A 16,952-nucleotide genomic window follows, 5' to 3' on the forward strand; every position below is an offset into this window, starting at 1 on the left:
CTGGAAACCAGTTGTAGAATTACCTTTTTCTACTGCCATTGATGACACAATCTGTGCCTAGAGGAGCCACGTGCACTTTGTCACCCACGGGCCCTCGCTGGTGGCTGCAGCACCCCGAGGTGCAGCCTGGCTAAACCCGCAGTGATCAGAGATCCTGTGCCCTCGCATTTGTTTGTTGTGCTGGGGGAAGCCACTGCCACGAGTTGTGGCACTTCAGTACGCAGACAGATGAAGCCTTTCACAACCTATAAAGTGCACCTAAAAACTGATCACATGGAAGAGCTAATCCACAAATTTCAGAGGCTTTAAACTTTTTTTTCTACTTTTTTGTTTTTTTGAGAGACCAGCACTCATAAACCAGCATAGAGAGGATATTACCATAAGGAAGCAAGTAGAAAATTTGTAGGTTTGCCTCTAACAGCTGGTTTGGGAGGAACCAGCCATTAAGACAGAGAAGGAGGAATGTCGGATGGGGGAGTGAAAGGGAGATTGTAATAATACTCATAATTAAAATACTGCATTCTAGCTGCAGATTTCTGGAAGAAATTTGATTCCATGAAGTGCTAGAGGCCATGAGTGAAAATTCTTTCATAAGCAGGAAGTGAGAGAGGGAACTATAAGGAAATATTTTGTTTATTTTGGCCATCATTCTAAAAAGCCTAGGCTAAAAGCAAAGAGAAATGAAAGAAAGAATACTGATAAATGATGTGTGAAAAGTACCCAAAATTTTTGGAAACTGCAAAGCCTAATTTACTAAGCACGAGTAATTTATTCATGTGTTGTCCCGGAACTAATCAATATTTTGCACTTTATTAGGAATGGAAGCTTGTGTTGTCTCTTTCAAACATACGGTAGTTGGCTGATTAATTGAGTGGTTTGTTCAGTAGTATGACCAGCTGTTATATATGGTTTAGTAATTTTTTGGCACTAGAAGTAAACAGGACTTTTTTTGTCTTTTTGGCTGGGCTAAATAGGAAAGCACATAGCCAATAAACCTAGATCTTGTTTCAAATCCTGAATTTTGTTTTAAATGTATAATAACCCTAAATGTGTTTCTATGTTTCTAAGCAACCTCTCAAGATGCAAAAATAGATAATGATTTTGCTGTGATTAAAAGCTCTTTTGATGTACTTATTTTGCTTTACCAGTTCCCCTCTGACTGGCTCTAGCCACTGCTAAAGAGAAATTGAGGCCTCCTTGAGGCCTGGTTTTTGAAGGTTCTGACATGTATTCTTGGAATAGGCCTCTTTTCCTGCTGGAATAATATCAAGGAGGTAACTGGAAAGTGCTAGAGATGCTGAGTACGAGCTCAGACCCTCCAAGGAATATCCCTGCTAACATTAGAACTGTGTAGCATGTGAAAACTATGGGCATTATAAAATGCACAGGGCGGGTTGAGGAGGTGAATGGAGGTGTATTCAAAAATAGGGCAGGCTGGGTGGCAAGGGGCATGGGACTGCAGTTTCCTCAAAATACTGGATCATCTAAAATGTTTAAAGATGGCTTGTGGCCATGAGAAACATGTTTATCAAAATGCATCCCCATGCCTGGGGGATGGCATGATTTAAGTGCCAGACTTTCATTTGGATTTGTAAAGCTGAAGCCCATCCATGTTTATGCTTGGTTCCTTGCTGAGCCTGAAGATGTTTTCGGGCCGAAGAATGGCATTGTGTAGTTTCCATTGTCGGCTGTCACACTGCATATGTTTTGGGACTGATCTGAAGTTTTGTTTGACATCATGACTTTTATAAGAATCAAAACCCCCAAATCCCTCAGATGAAATCCATATGGCTTTGTTCACAGGCTGAAATAAAATCATGCTCACAGCCTTTACTGCAACTGAGGGATATTTGGTGGGAGTCGTTTTTTGCTTAATAAAAGCATAACGTTCAAATGCTTGAAATGTGGATATTATTAAGTACCTGCTCTGTGAGAATAACTCAAATGCTATTTTATTCCCTGCCCTTTTGTTAGTTCATATGCACAAGAGTCAGATCTGAGGCTGACATGAAGAACGATCTCCGCAGCCTGGCATGGACCCAACTTCACCTAAACTCTGTTTTAGATATTATTGGGGGTTTGTCTGCATTTTGGCTCCTTGCAGCTCAGTGCTGAACATTTGGCATAATGTGTGGTAAGGGTTATTATGATACACAGAGGTGAGGTAATTCACATAATTTCTGCAGTGTAGGCAAGTTTGCTTGGCTGCTAGAGTGGTTAGAGCAGGAAGCTTCCCGGTGTGCTGAGATGCTGATTACTGAGGGTCAGGCCTGCACTCACCATGACATCATAAAACACAACCGGGGGCTGATTTATTTAAGAACTGTCATGTCACTGGTTTTGTCAGCAGAAAACCAGAGGACAGAGAAGGTGAGGGGGAGCAGTAGGCTCACACAGCACAGGATTTATGTTGAGGAAGAAAACACTGATGGCTTTTTTGCCAATAATGTAAGAAACGTTTTTTAGTCACCAGTGGGTCTGAGGCATGGAGTGGCACTCTTCTTCCACTGTGTTATTTCCAAAATAAAGAAAACATTAATAGCAAGTCTGGCAGGAGAGGAAAGACAGAGACAGAGCTCTGGGCAAATAGTTAAACCTCCTTAGCCATTGCATTTAGCAAATCCAACCCCACTTGTCATTGGAAACACCTGCAGTGTGTGCACATCCATTGTAGTGCCTTCAACGGCGGTGCAGTGTTGCATGAGAAAACTTTACCAGTTTGTCTTCCAGAAACAGCCATGATCAAATGATGCTTCCAGTGTCCCACTGCTGGGCTTCTGCGCCACCTGCTCCAATTCCTTGTGCAGGACATGATATGTGGTGCTGGATTAAGCATGCCAAGATTGCTGGATACTGTTCCAATACTCCAAATGCTGTGTGAGTGGTACAAAAGTGGCATATTGGAGGCCTTAACCTGACCACTTCTGTAATTACTTATCAGAGAAATAAATAATTCTTTCTTTCTCCTCACAAAAATTGAGTTTGCTTCTTGAAGGTCAACACGTAAGACACTCCCCCACCAAATTAAAAATAAATTAATAAGACTCAAGCACTACAAAAGCAATGGAAATTCCCGTTTGAATGAGACTGTAGAATGATAAAGGGTATATATTTATAAATGGACAATGCAGATCTCCATGATAGGGTACATCCCGTCTTTTCCATGCATGTGGTTGTAAAAACATGTAAAAAAAGCTTTGTACAGCTAACATCTCACTTTAAGACTATTTTCCTGCCTTGATTCACTAGACTTTAGCTTCAACTCTTTAGTATATTTTCTGGAAAATGTATCACTGCTTCTTATGCCAAAGTGCTCAGTGTTTGGTTTGATACCCTACTGACTAAGTTATTTTTTGTAGTTCAAGTATTTGCTTCATCTGGCTGCCTCAAACCCTTTTCAAATGTGAATTAGGACCTGCATCAGCTGGGAGGTACTATTAATAAGGGCAAATGAGACAGGCAGCTTCACTCATTTCCCTGAAGGCCCTGAAATATGGGACTATAAATGCAAAAAATACCTGGTACCTTAACTAAGTAGTACTGCTGAAATCAATGTTTACATGCAACTTGGTAGAAAAAATCTCCAGAAGAGTGAGCCTAAGCTGGGGTAGTATACACATATATCCCTTAAAATGGGGTTTATCAACCACTCTTGAATTCACTGTTACACATTTTTCATCTTTGAGTTAAAATCCTGTTTCAGGTTGATAAGGGCTTGCATCAAGCACATCTCTTATCCATAGGTTGCTCCTATACCCAGTTAGAGATAGGGGGCATAATGTCTGAAATTTTTTGTTCATTTTGTACTTGAGAAAAGCACAGAAGAATTTTGATGAGAGTATTGGTATCTTTCAGCACTGTTACCAGAGGGATGCTGGAGAATATTTTCCTTTCCATATTGCATACAGCAAAGACAAGTGGAGAACACGAGGCGGGTGTTAGGTGTCCCTCTCTTTTCTTACTTGTGATGATGCCCTGAGCCAGGGAAAGAAACAAATGCATGGAGTGCATGTTTCCATTTGGATGTGCTGAAAGCAGGCACCTTTTAGGCAAAGGAGAGGAAGCATCTCTATCCAGATCCCATTCTGTCAGTGTAATACTGCCATTCACACTCAGGTCCCAGCGCCTTTGCTCTGTTTAAAAATGGTTTAAATTGTTGCAGAAGGGTTTTTTTTTTACATTCTGAAAAATATCTGGGTTGCTCAGAGCAGTTCCCAGCTCTACATCAGAGGAAGGTTTGACTGGAGAGAGAAGTGGAAAATTGAAGCTCTAATTGAAGTTAGTGGGAACTTAAGATGCTAGTGTTAACTCCCTTGATTTGAGAAATATTTAGGTCTTTTCAGGATAGTTTCATTTAAAAAAGTAAAAACTCACAAACTGTGTAATTTAAGTTTCCCTCCTTGTTGCAATCCTGAATTTTTATGGGCAGTACATGGAAAATCCTGTGTTGCCACATGCAGCAAATGGAAGTGGATACATTAGATTTTTTTTTTTTTTTTTTTTTTTTTTTTTTTTTTTTTTTTTGTCTCACTAATGAGTCTTCTTTTCAGGGTACCTTGATTTTGGCCTTATTCAGGGCTGAAGGACGGGGGCCAAGCTGTGAGCTGGCAGCAGCCAGAGGGCTATGGCTGCTTAGCAGAGCCACAGCTTGGCTGTGCCTCCTCCTGTCCTTCCCTGCGGCTGCTCAGTGCCCAGTGTGGCCTGGGGGCTCCCCAGTGTCCAGGCAGGTCCAGTTCTGGTGAGAGAGTGGTAGAGGTTAAAATCCATCCCTGTCCTTTCCTCAGAGGACTAGAGATGTTCAGACACTGGTCCCTGCTCAAACAAATGATTGCTATGCTGAGAGATATGGCAAGGTTACTGCCCAACAGGCTTTTAAAGAATTTTATTTCTTCAAATAGGATACACCCTTAGACTCTGTATTTGGGCCAGACAGGAAAGAACACAGGGGCCAGAGAGAGAAGGGCTTTCTTAGAAATCTCATTCCTCTGTATTTCTGTGTGGTTTTAGCTGGCAAGCATGTATTTAATACTCAGGTTATAATGGGCCTCCCTAAGTCAATGCAAAGAAATCGTATCTTAATGAACATCAGTCATTACAAAATCACCACAAAGGACAAATTTTGCTCAATTTTAACAGTCCCAATGACAGCTTGTATTTAAATCACAGTATTTTCCTTAAATTCAGTCTTTTTTTCAGGGCTTAGTTGCATAGTAATGTGACTGGACAGTTGCTCCTGGTATATTAATGAGATGGAGATTTTTTTTTTTCTTAATGTGAAAAAATTTTAAAGGACTTATGTCAATTATCCCTGTCTCCCTTTTGATCCTAATTTAAATCTTAGGCTACTGAACTTAATACTGGTAGTATCATTAATTTGCAGCATCTCCTTCTTTTTTTTTTTTGTTTTCCTTGAAATGAATTGCAGAAGGCCAAGAACTCGCAAACTCATTCACTAAATGGTGATTTGTATTGGTGGTGGTCCTTGGTTGTCTGAAATCAGAAGCCCAGAAATACAAGAGGATTTTTCCAATCTTGATCAATGCTGTGTGCGAACCCTGTTTATTTAAAAAACAGCAGATAGTTGAGTGTTCATCATTCAAAGGGAACTTTTTATAACTTTTTCCTCTAGGTTTGGGCTTGCTTTCTGACCCTACTGCTCAAATAAACAGCAGGGTTTGTTGCTCTTTACATACCAGCAGTTTAAGTTCTAAAGCCACTTTTACTGACCTGAGATCAGATAAATACTCTCCTGGGAAGTTTTAGGGTTTTTTGCTGACAGTCAGTTGGATTAGGAAGGGTACAATTTTGTGAAAAGGCAGAAAAAAGTAGAGATGTTTCTTTCCTTGAAAGATAATTGACCCTTGCTCTTTGCCCTGGAAACAGGGGTGAGGGAGCATTTCTGCAGGGTGTGTAAAAACGGTCGAGCAGCTTTTCTTTTGTGAAGAAGCCTAAACCAATCTACTTCAGTTCTGTGGTCATAGAAGACCTTGATCTAAGCTTCACTGGAATTACCAAAGAAACTGAGTGAGCTTCAGCAAGTATCAGATGGGTACAGAAAGCAAAACTGTAGGATATGGCTTAGGTATTTAAAAAACCTTCCAACAATCAAACACAACATGCCCAAACATAAAACTACCAAACAAACGAGCCCAGAAACTCACAGATCAGCTGCACTGTCTTCCCAAGTCAGCTTGGAAAATACTGATAATCATGAAGGATCTCTTGCTTCTGGTTCTCACAGCACAGTAAAACATAGGCAGTGACTGTGGAACTAAGGAAAATCCTCATGCATTTCAGAAAAGATCTGAGGACTGGACAGAATGCACCTATGTAATTTAACTTAATGTTCTTCTACATAATTCTTCTCTCTGCCTCCTCCTACTCTTTTACTTCAGTGTTTTCTTGGAGAAGTTTTGCCTGATCTGAATTAAAGGAATAATATTTTATACTCACTGGAATGCTTGCCTGTTTTACATCTCTGGATGAACATTAAAAATGTGCATTACTGCTTTTTTCTTCTTTCTTGCTGTATGTGAGTGCCAGATTTATCAGTTCTGTTTTTCCCAATGCTGGAAAATGAATTTGCTTCAAATTATAACTGTTTGAATGGGACCAGTCCACAAATGAATGCCATTACTGTGTGTCTACAATAGGGCCAAATCTCTGATCTCAAATTCAATTTTGAAAATGAAGAGTTGACTCTAATAACTTCAGTCAAATCACCTTGGATTTACACCAGGGAAGAAGAAATCAGAATCTGGACTTTCATGTTTAGTCTGGGAAGCATTTTGAAATTCTTGTGGATGAAAGATACTAAAAATGTATGTTATTATTATGTTATTTTTTTTTTCATATCCCACTTCACATCACAGGACTGACCATATATCTTAGGATTGTTCAACCCACACTTTCCCTAAATGTTACCCCTTTAATCTGATGATTATAGCTCATTCATGTCATAAATCTACAGTTAAGGTTAAGCAATCACGAAACCATTCTCTTCAGTAGTGTCCTGGGAAATGTGAATGAAATCTATTCAACCATTTTTTGAACTAGAATATGGGAAGTCAATGTTTCTTCCAATTTTTAATTTATCCAGCCTTTTCTTGCCAGTAGTTTACTCAAAAGCTTCTTAATGCATAGTCTGCAAACTTGGCTTGGACAACTGAGAAAACTTTGTATATGTTAAATCTTTGTTAATAATAGTCCCAAGCAAGAGGAGAAACTGCTGGCTTAATGTACAGTAAATACAATAAACAGCTAGTGGAATAAAAGATCTTTGGAAAGGTAAGAAACAATGTTGAAGTCAGTGCTTACAATTGTGCAATACCACGGGGTTATCTCTTCAGAAAAGTTTGGATTATGAACTTAGAACTGTCCTTGGGCTTGCAGCTTCTTTGTCTAGATTTGGCAGTTCATGAATGCATATCTGCAAAGTAAAGCTTAACAACTTAATGAAAAACTGAAGCTTAAAGTTTAAATGGATGAAAAGGGGGTTTAATGGTAGATGCATAAGGCTGTGGTCCTGGAACAAACACCCCTGGCCAGTCCTGACTCTGGAGGACCCCACAGCTGAGGCCATGGGGAACTGGAACCTCAGCTACGTAGGGCCTCTGATCGGGGGGGGGGAACAGATTTAAATTAGATTTCTCTGGCCATGCTCAGGGAATTATATTTAAAGTGCATTTTCAAGCATGGGTTTTGGTCTTTTTGACCAGAATTTGCACCGTTGCTTGATATATGCACCTCAAATTTTGTTACAGCAGTGTGGTTTTCAAGTTTTAAAAAGTTGACTAGCCTAAAATATTTTTTTTTTCTGCATGGCTCATTTGATCTTAAAGCTAGAATCAGAATGAAACTTTGTAGCTCTTTCAAACTTTGGGTGGTTTTATGGCTTTTTGGTTCTTGAGTTAACAGTTCAGGAAAAAAACTTGGAAAACACAAAACAACATTTTAGATCTTCTAATATGTAGTTAAATTTTTTGGAATAATGACAAGCTTTGGTCATTACTATAAGTATCTGAACTCAGACAAGCCAGGAATAACAGCTCAATACATTTCTAGCAGTAGGGTCTTTTAATATCCCCTGCTAATACAATTCTAACAAAAATATCGCGCCTGAATGTTCTACAGGGCTTTTGCTCTTGGAGTGTTTTACATAAAAGACTGGTGATGCTAAGCTCCTGTTAAATGAGGAATCACTGTGCAGTGTGATGGGAAGGTTTTCCAGCAAACTAGTGACAGGAGTGAGGCTAAAGCTGACTCCTGCATGGTGAGTTGGCTGTTCCACCCGTTCCTGGCTGGTGCTGTTTACTGTCAGAGCCAGACTGCAGTCTGCCCATGCACACTCTGCTCCTGCTGCTCCACCTAGAGAGGCAGGAGCTGCCTCAGCTCCTCTTCTGGTTCCTACGTGTCCTGAAACAAAAACTCGCTTTCTCGATTCCAGCTTTGCTCAGAGAGAAGAGTAAAACTAAAACTACCAAACATGACTGGGACAAAGGGGAAAGGACTCAGTACTGAGTGTCTCAATAGGTTAGCAGTTTGTCTAAGACTCCATAAAAAATAGAGGGGGGGGAACCCTAAATTCTGAGACCTGTAATTGATAATGGGTATCATTGAAGGCCTTGGAACATAGTATTCTGTGCAAGAACAAGCACAGTTTAGTTGTTTCGTGAGATGCTCAAGCCTGGAAGTCAAGTGGCTAAATGTGCGGTAGTGTTCATTGAAGATCAAGTACAACTTCTCATCTTGAAGATGTAGCAAGACAGGCACAGGAGAGTATTACCTTGAGGTTCCTAAAAAAATGAGCAGCAGCCAATCAACAGTTTCTTTCACTACTCTCATGTTCAAAAATGGCAATCTCTAATGCATGATGAAGTGTACAGACTTTGCATATAGTCTTTCTCAAATAAAGTAGTTATGGGAAATATAAATAATATAAATAATATAAATAATATAAATAATAATATAAATAATATAAATACAAATAATATAAATCTCAAATAAAGTAGTGGTGGGAAATATCTCTACTTTATCCTAGTAGTGCAAACCAGCTTTCCCACAGGAGACAGCTATTGAAAGTCCTCCCTAAAGCCATCTCTAGCCAGTCCTGGCTATTTAATGCCACAGTTAAATCCATCCTTTTACATTCTAAATAGAGGAAACAAGTCTAGCTGCATTGGTGGGTATTTCAAATAACCTTTATTATAAATCTTTTCCAGGCCTATCAGTTTCTTCCGGGCTTTTTCCCTGCAAAAAGGTTATATTATATAAACAGGAAACATATAGGAACTTGCTAATTGCTGGTTTATTTTTCTGGTTTATTTTTCTTCTGCAGCAACGTAGGCTGCTTTTCTTACTGTCACTGCAGGGATCAAGTTACAGCATGGAGCTTGGATGCTGGAGAAGAATGTTAAAGCAGTAACCTCATTCAGGCTCAAGAAAACAGGGTAGGTTAGGTCTCTGTTCTGTTGATAAAGCTCATCAGTTGTTTATTTTAAAACTTCTTTATGCACCCTGTTGAAAAGATAGTCCAAAAAATGAAGGGACTGTTGATTTTTTGGGAAAACTGCTTTTATATCACAAAGTGATGCTTAATGCTGTGTGTTTTAAAGGTGTTGTTGCCTGTACTGGCCAGTATATCTGTGAGTACTGCACAGCATTAAACATTTCTTTTTTCCTGGCTGTGCTGCTGTGTAGGTGTCACCTCAGCCTTGCTTTTGGCTGAGATATAGTCTCTCTGAGGCCTTGTGGCAATAATACACACAGACACAAAAATATCCAAAAGTATTAGAGCTGGCTCTTATTTGAAGAAAACATAGAGGAAAAGCTGCTCACTGATAAAGAAAGCTGGAGGCAGCCCTGTAAAGGGATCCATTTGAGGATCTCCTGTTCCCAGTACAGAAAATGCCTCATTCAACCAGGACAAGTCCTTACATAAGATCCTTTAACCACAGATCTGGATCAGCTTTTAAACCCATTGTAAACTTTATCTTGGGACTAAGTTCTTGGTACAGTTACCCTAGCTTCTGACTTTGACTATTTCAAGGTTCTCTATCACAAGGACACGGCTCTCAGCATTTTCTTTTGTTTCTAGTGCTGTTGTCTGAGGGATTGTGATTGACTCTTATGTTGTCCCTTTTTTGCTTTGTTTTTGTTATAGCAAGCACTGTGAACCAGCTGGAAGAAATCCTTGATAAATATAAAATCATGTGTTGATACAGTGTTTGCTTTCCTGATGCATCACACAAGATACTTGCAGAGTTTGTGCTACAATGGATTGCTATGACTGAATTTAATGTATGCCCCTAGATTCATATCTGAGAAAATATATAATGTTATTGCCCTGCTAATAATAGTTTCCTTGTTTGCCAAGAAGAAAAATGATCATTGCTGGGATCTTTAGGAGTCATCATAAATTAACTGGAAAATAACCCCATATGTGAAGTGCTGGAGTGTTTCTTGGAGCATGCTCAGTCAGTCTCCCCAAGGAAGCACACCCCTCCTTGTAGTTCTAGGAAAGCAGAGGTGTGAATATTTTCCTGAGAGAAAGGGGGTTGGTTGTTGATAGCCTACTGTCAGTGCCAGAATCTCATATGTTTTTGCAATATATTTACTGGCATTTAGAAGCCTAAGGAGGTAAGTGATTCAAAGGAGCAGCGTGTTGCAGAAAACAGTCAGTGAATCAAAGTGAAAAAGTGGAGCTAATGAGACAGTGATGATACAGTGAGGAGTTTACCAGTAATCCTTAGGCAGTGCTTTTTGCTCTCTCCTGAAATTCTGTCACATTCTCTCACTGTTATAGTAAAACATTTCTGAAATGAAGACCAAGACTCTGCATAAAACAGAAATAAATCATGGGCTATAATGAGGGACTCGTCAAACATTTCAAAAAGTAACAACCAAGTAGTGGGGAATGTTATACTAACCTGGTACTTCTGGTTGGTTACAGTTATTGGTATAAAATCTTCCTTGGAGGTCTATGGCTCTCTTAGGATGGCCACCTCATATACTGAATTGTGTGTTTCCCAGGCAACAAATGCATTTTGCTTCTGTGCTTCAAGTTTATTTAGGGAGAAATGAGGCCGTCAGGATGTAGGGGACCTAAAAAGGGGAAGGAAGGGAATAGTTGCAATATGAGAATATCAAACAACAAGAAAAAAATAAGCTTTTTTCTTGCCCAGAGCTGGGTTCTGCATACCTCAGTCCAGGGTAGCCCCAGTGAAGCTGGTAGAGAAACCTATGCAAGCTGAGTGAAGCTGGCTCCAAATTGGAGGTATTTATCTGAAAATGCCTTAGAAGTAGAAAATCTATCAGATTTCAGTTAAAATAACAATTCTTTGCAGCTCTGCCAAATGTCTGCAGGCTTCTGGTGATTTATTGTTCGACCAATGCATGGAGAAAGCTGAGGTCTGCCTTCCCCTCTTTCTACGCCAAACAGAGGAACCTTCACAAGACCTTGGCACTTGTCAGATTTAAATCCTTAGGGCAGTATTTCTCACCTCAAGTGCAAAATTCACCACTTCCCTGTGAAAATCAGTCTGGGTGAGAACTGCACACAGAGCAGAGCTCACTACTGGAGTTTATACAAGATTGATTATGTGGGTTTTGGGTTTGCTCTTGGTGGTGTCAGAAATTGGGGGGGAGGAGGGGAAACTGCTAATTATCCTCCACCCCCTTTCCCAATAAATTTAAAATAGCTGTGTTAGAGTGCAATCTGGGCCTGCCTAATCTCAGTACTGGTTTTGAGAAATAATCTCATTCCCACTGTCTCAGTTTCTTTGAAACCTAATGAATTGGCATTACATGTAAATGCCAGCAGTATTTCAAAGGGAGGCTGAAGCACAATGTCTGGCTTCTAATTAGTATTGCAGTGTGTGGCCTGTAAACTTGATGATAAATGAAGCAATTGGCCATCAGTGGCTTCAATTAGATGGCAGTAAAAATGGTAACAAAATAAAGCCACCAGTTAGGAAATTTGCTCTGAAAAGTGCTGCTGTGGGTGGACTTCAAGCTTTGCAATGAATTGGGGCTAATTGGCTTGTTTGTTCATTGTTCCTCAGGGGCAGTGCAACTGCCTAATTAGAGAGAGTTTTCCAGGGCCCAAAGAAAACAGGAAGAGAAGATGTGCCATGGTTCCTCAGAGTTCCCTATCTCCCCACACCAAGCAAACTACTGCAGGGAGAGCACACACTTCTCTTGCTTCGCTTTTTGGAAGATTTCTCGGACATTTATTGGCAAACCAGACTTCAGCAGAGCCTTCTCAGACCCTTTTCTTGAAGCAACAATCAGAAGTCAGGAGCTGGCATTGTGCTGGGGAGAGAAGTAAAAGGCAGTGAGCCCTGTGATTGCTGGGCCTGGCAGTGATTCCTAACTATGGCTCACTGTGTAGCGCACAGCTCTGTTGGTATTGACACTTAAGTGAGTGAAAATAAGGTAAATAAAAATAATAAATTTAAAAAAAAAGAAAAAAAAAAGAAAAAATCTCTCACTTTTCCTAGTGAGAGATCCACCAATATTTTCCCACTTTGCCCAGCCAGTCTTTTATTCCAGGACACTCCCCTCTGTATAAACAGGACAACTTCATTGCTACCAAAAATACACAATAGGGAAAAGAGTCAGGCTGGTGGTAAAAACTGTTTTCTGTCTGCTATTCTGAATACATTTGTCTGTCACCACCTGTAAAGTCATGCCTCTCAGCAGTGATTATCATTATTTTAATGGGAGATTTTGAGGCTGTCTCACTTTCCCATAAATGCTTTTCAAAGATGATGAAGATGCACAAATAAGATAGAAGAAAAGTGTGAAAAAACAAGGGATTTTCAAATTGGCGTTTACGTTTTCAATTAGGAGACTTTGTTATTGAAAACAAGAAGCTAATTTGTCAGAAGCAAAGGCTAATTTGTCTTCACCTCTAAAAACCAGAGGGAAACAATACATCCTGCTCACTCCAGACCCTCTGGGGAAAACCAAAAGGGCTGCCCAGTGGCAATTCTCCCAATTCAACCTCTCTAGGAAATGCTGTGCCTGTTTTAGAGGATGATGATTATTCCTTTCCAATTTTTTATGTTTTCCTAAAATGCATCCTAATTGAAATTCAGCAACTACATGGGGGCTGGTGTGAAGAAAAAAGGTATTGTAATGTCAAGTTTATGTGATTCAGGAGTAAGATAGGGAGAGCTGGGATCTGGCCCTGCTGAAAAATTCATTTTTGAGGGTGTTAAGCCCATCTGCTTCCAGGACAGATATTGTATTTCAGTACAGATTTTACCAGAATGATGCCAAGATGTTTTGGACAGTGCCTGTGAAAATTGAAAATTCAGTTTGAAAGTATAAAAATGTTGCTGTGGCACACTTTAACACTAAATTTTCTTAATTTTTTTGCATCTCGGGGCTAACATCTCCAGTGGCACTTCACTCACAGTACATTCATTGCACATAGCACCCTCAACATTTTACTTAAAGCAGAACAGATATTTTACTTGCCTGTCGGGGCTGCTGGATGTGTCTGCCCATGTTTCAAGGAACCCTGTGTCTTGGCTCTGCCTGGAGCTGGCTGGGAGGGACTCCTGCTGGCAGCAGGCAGCCCTGGGTCAGACCCACGCTGAGCTCTGCAGGGACGGGTGCACTCTCAGGAGATAAAAACAAATGTCCTAGGAAGGTTGGAAGGCACCACAGTTGGTCATCTGGTCCCACCTCCCTGCTCAGTCAGGGTCATCCCAGAGCACATGGCACAGGATTGTACCAGGACAGTTCTTAGTATCTCCAGTAAGTGAGACTCCACAGCCTCTCTGGACAACCTATTCCAGTGCTTAGTCACTTCGCTGTAAAGAATTTCTTTTTCACGTTCAGGTGGAACATCCTGTGTATCAGTTTGTGCCCATTGTCCTTGTCCTATTGCCTGGCACCACTGAGTAATGTTCACCCTTTTGACTTCCCCACCTTCAGACACGGACACTGATGTGGTCCCCTCTCAGTCGTCTCTACAAGTTCAGGAGGTCTCCTGGTATTGATGCCATTCTCTGGATAAAGACCAACTATCCTATGTGCTCAGAATTGTATCTTTTTCAAAATTACACATTTCCAACAGTAACCTGCTTCTTGATTAATTTCTCTTTTTCAGAGAGTTGTTTTTAAACTTTCAGTGCTTCTGCCTCAGTTCCCTGAGCAGTCAAGCTGTGGTGTTCAGAAAGGCTTTGTGGTATTTCAAAGAACAATCTGCCATTTTGCTTCTCTTCAGGGAAGTGTGAACCAATGCAGTTAGCAATCCTGGCTGACATCTAAATTCTTAATGAGAGGAGTATGTTCTTGCAGAGCAGAGAGAAATAACTGAGGCTGCATTGCCTCCCCTGCTAGTTGTGGTTATTATCAGTATACATATATTACTAGCAAACTGCTGGGCTGGACATTTAGCCCATAAACTAAAAATACTTTTATGTTTTGCTCCTCTGTTTGAGGATTTGCAATTGGAAAAAAAATAGGGTTGTTATTTAAAAACAGGCTGCTAAAATGAGACACATAAAATATTGCTGTATTTTTATTATATATAAAATGAAGTCTCTGCATTTGTTTTTTATTACTGCGTTACACACAACAAATGAATATGCTCTGAGCCAACAATTTCTACTGTTACACATGTGCACTATGTTCCTCTGACTGCAGAGAGTTTTGACTAAGCCCTTCTAACCAGTTGAAAGAGTAGGCTGAATGATATTAGCTTAAGCAATGAGAGTCAACAGGAAATGGGGGATTTGGGGTCTCAATACTGAAATGAGTCTTGGGGCATGTCATTTGCACAATGGCAGTTCTTGGCATCCAGTGGCTTTGTGCTAAAAATGAGAGTTTATTCCTCAAAAGTCTCCAATTTAGGGAATGTGTGGTGGGCTTGAAAGGGCTCAGAACCTCTTGCCTGAACAACACCACTGGGGCTGGAGGGCAGATGAAGACTTTAATCACTTCCAGTCATCTGCTTTGCATGGTTCAACAGGAGAGAGTTAGAGAGCATTACAGTGAGCAATGCCAGCATGTAAGACATTTTCAATCACTGGTACTATAAGACCGGTAAAATCTTAGAGCCAACAATATAAAAAATATTACTATGTTCTTTTTTATCTGCAGTGGTGACACAATACCTTGCCTACCCACACCATAGCTCCCTGTAGAGTAGTAACTGAATGCCAGCTAAAATTGCCTAAGAAAACAATTTTTTGGTTTAGATTCATTGCAGAAGGACAATCAAAACTGAAGAAAAAACAAAGTTTCCTCATCTTGAAGTAGATTCAAGGAAACATGCTAGGTCTGGGACTCCTTTTGCTTAGTTCAATATTAGAATGTTGTATCTTTGGAAATATTCCTGATGCACATCACAGGAAGTCAGGAAACAATGAGATCTGATAGCTTTATTCAGAGATGAATAATGGGGTAGGCCAGCAATCAAAAATCTTCCAATATTGGAGAAGAACAAAGCTTTTCTTCGCAAAGCTGTAGCTGGATGCAAGCACAGAATAAAGGTTTGTTACATCAGAGAGCCCTCAAAAACATATAAAGCAAACAAAATTAAGATCAAAGAGAAATTTGGAAGGATGGTTTCTAAAGGATCTGAGCATTGCCAGGAAAACTCCTCTTCTTTTTTCTTTCTTTTTTCCCCTTTTTTTATCATTTTACTTGTTTTTGTTGTCTTAATCCATTGACAATGGCAACACCCTAAAGACAGGAAGCAAGTCCATGACCCTTTCCATGTTAGTGAAGGATTAAGCAGTGTAAGGCATAAACCCTGCTGTCAAGCAGTAGCTTGGCTCATCCTGCAAGCCAGTATTAAAGTGTACGGATCCCATTTCACTATGATCTTTACCTATAGCTGTGCCTTGAAAACTTGCATTAGTTTCAATTTGAATCTGAGCTGTTCAGTCCCAGTGCATGATGATCTTAATTCTCATGTATCTCCAGTGGGTCCTCTCTTTGTAAAGATTGCCTTTACTACCTGGTAAAAGCAACAGGAGCAAAGATTGGGAATCTACCTGCCCCTGGTTTACCATTCTCCCTGTTAATGCAAGATGGGATGTTCAAGATAAGTCCCGAGTCCTTTTCCATCATGGTATTTTTCAGAGTGACCCATAAATCTATTATCACTCCAGAGGGAATAGTTATCCTTAGGTCTGATTGCAGGATTAAAGTATGGTTAAGGACGTAGAAAATGGCAGGGTAAATGGCAGGTGTAAAGTCCATAACATGAAGACAAACATTATTCTTTATTATTAGAGTATTACCCACCACAGGCTGTTCCTCCATGGATTTACTGCCAAATGGCTTGGTCAAATGCTCATTCCTTGACACTCTTTATTCTCTGGATGGGCGAAAATTGAACTTGGTTATAGAAAGTTAACATAGCAGCCAAGGAATCAGTGCATAGAAAATAAAAATATCTTTCTTGACAGAGTACAGGTGAAGAAATGTTTGGATGAGAAGATAAGAATATTTATATCATTTCACACCAGGACAAGTATTATAAAGAATGTTTGTCTAAGTCCTAATAGTAATTAATGAATATGGCATTGTTTAAGACAGATTATTTTCCTAGGTTGCTCAAAAACTAACTCCCTAGACTGACAGATGTAAAATGTCTGCTAATAACAGCTTACAAAGACAGAACATATATATATATATATATAAATAAAAAAAATATATATATACATATAGACATGCACACAAATAAAAACTCAAATACTTCTTAGTCATCCATAGTATTCTTTTCATGTCTGCTCATCTACCTCTACAAATGTTGAAGCAAAAATTTATGTATTTGCAGTTTTGAATATGTTATTTACTCTGCATTTATTAGTAACCCACAAATTACGTTAAGATGAATGAAAAAGACCTTCCATTCTTTCTGAGTGGCTCCCCTAAAATTTGGAATAGAGGACCATGGACAATCCCTTCATGTTCCAAGGGGAAAA

At 39.8% G+C, this 16,952-nt stretch overlaps 1 long non-coding RNA gene across 1 annotated transcript; it reads right to left on the reverse strand.

Moving 5' to 3' along the window:
• Positions 1-10,537: 10,537 nt before the first annotated feature.
• LOC135298191 (uncharacterized) lies at positions 10,538-11,625 on the reverse strand. Its single transcript, XR_010360191.1, has 4 exons — positions 11,502-11,625; positions 11,201-11,293; positions 10,929-11,103; positions 10,538-10,834 (listed from the first exon to the last, which is right to left on the reverse strand). It is a non-coding gene; the product is annotated as an uncharacterized LOC135298191 (long non-coding RNA).
• Positions 11,626-16,952: the final 5,327 nt, after the last annotated feature.

This window comes from Passer domesticus, chromosome 3 (genome assembly GCF_036417665.1).
Source record: "Passer domesticus isolate bPasDom1 chromosome 3, bPasDom1.hap1, whole genome shotgun sequence".
Taxonomy (NCBI): Eukaryota; Metazoa; Chordata; class Aves; order Passeriformes; family Passeridae; genus Passer; species Passer domesticus.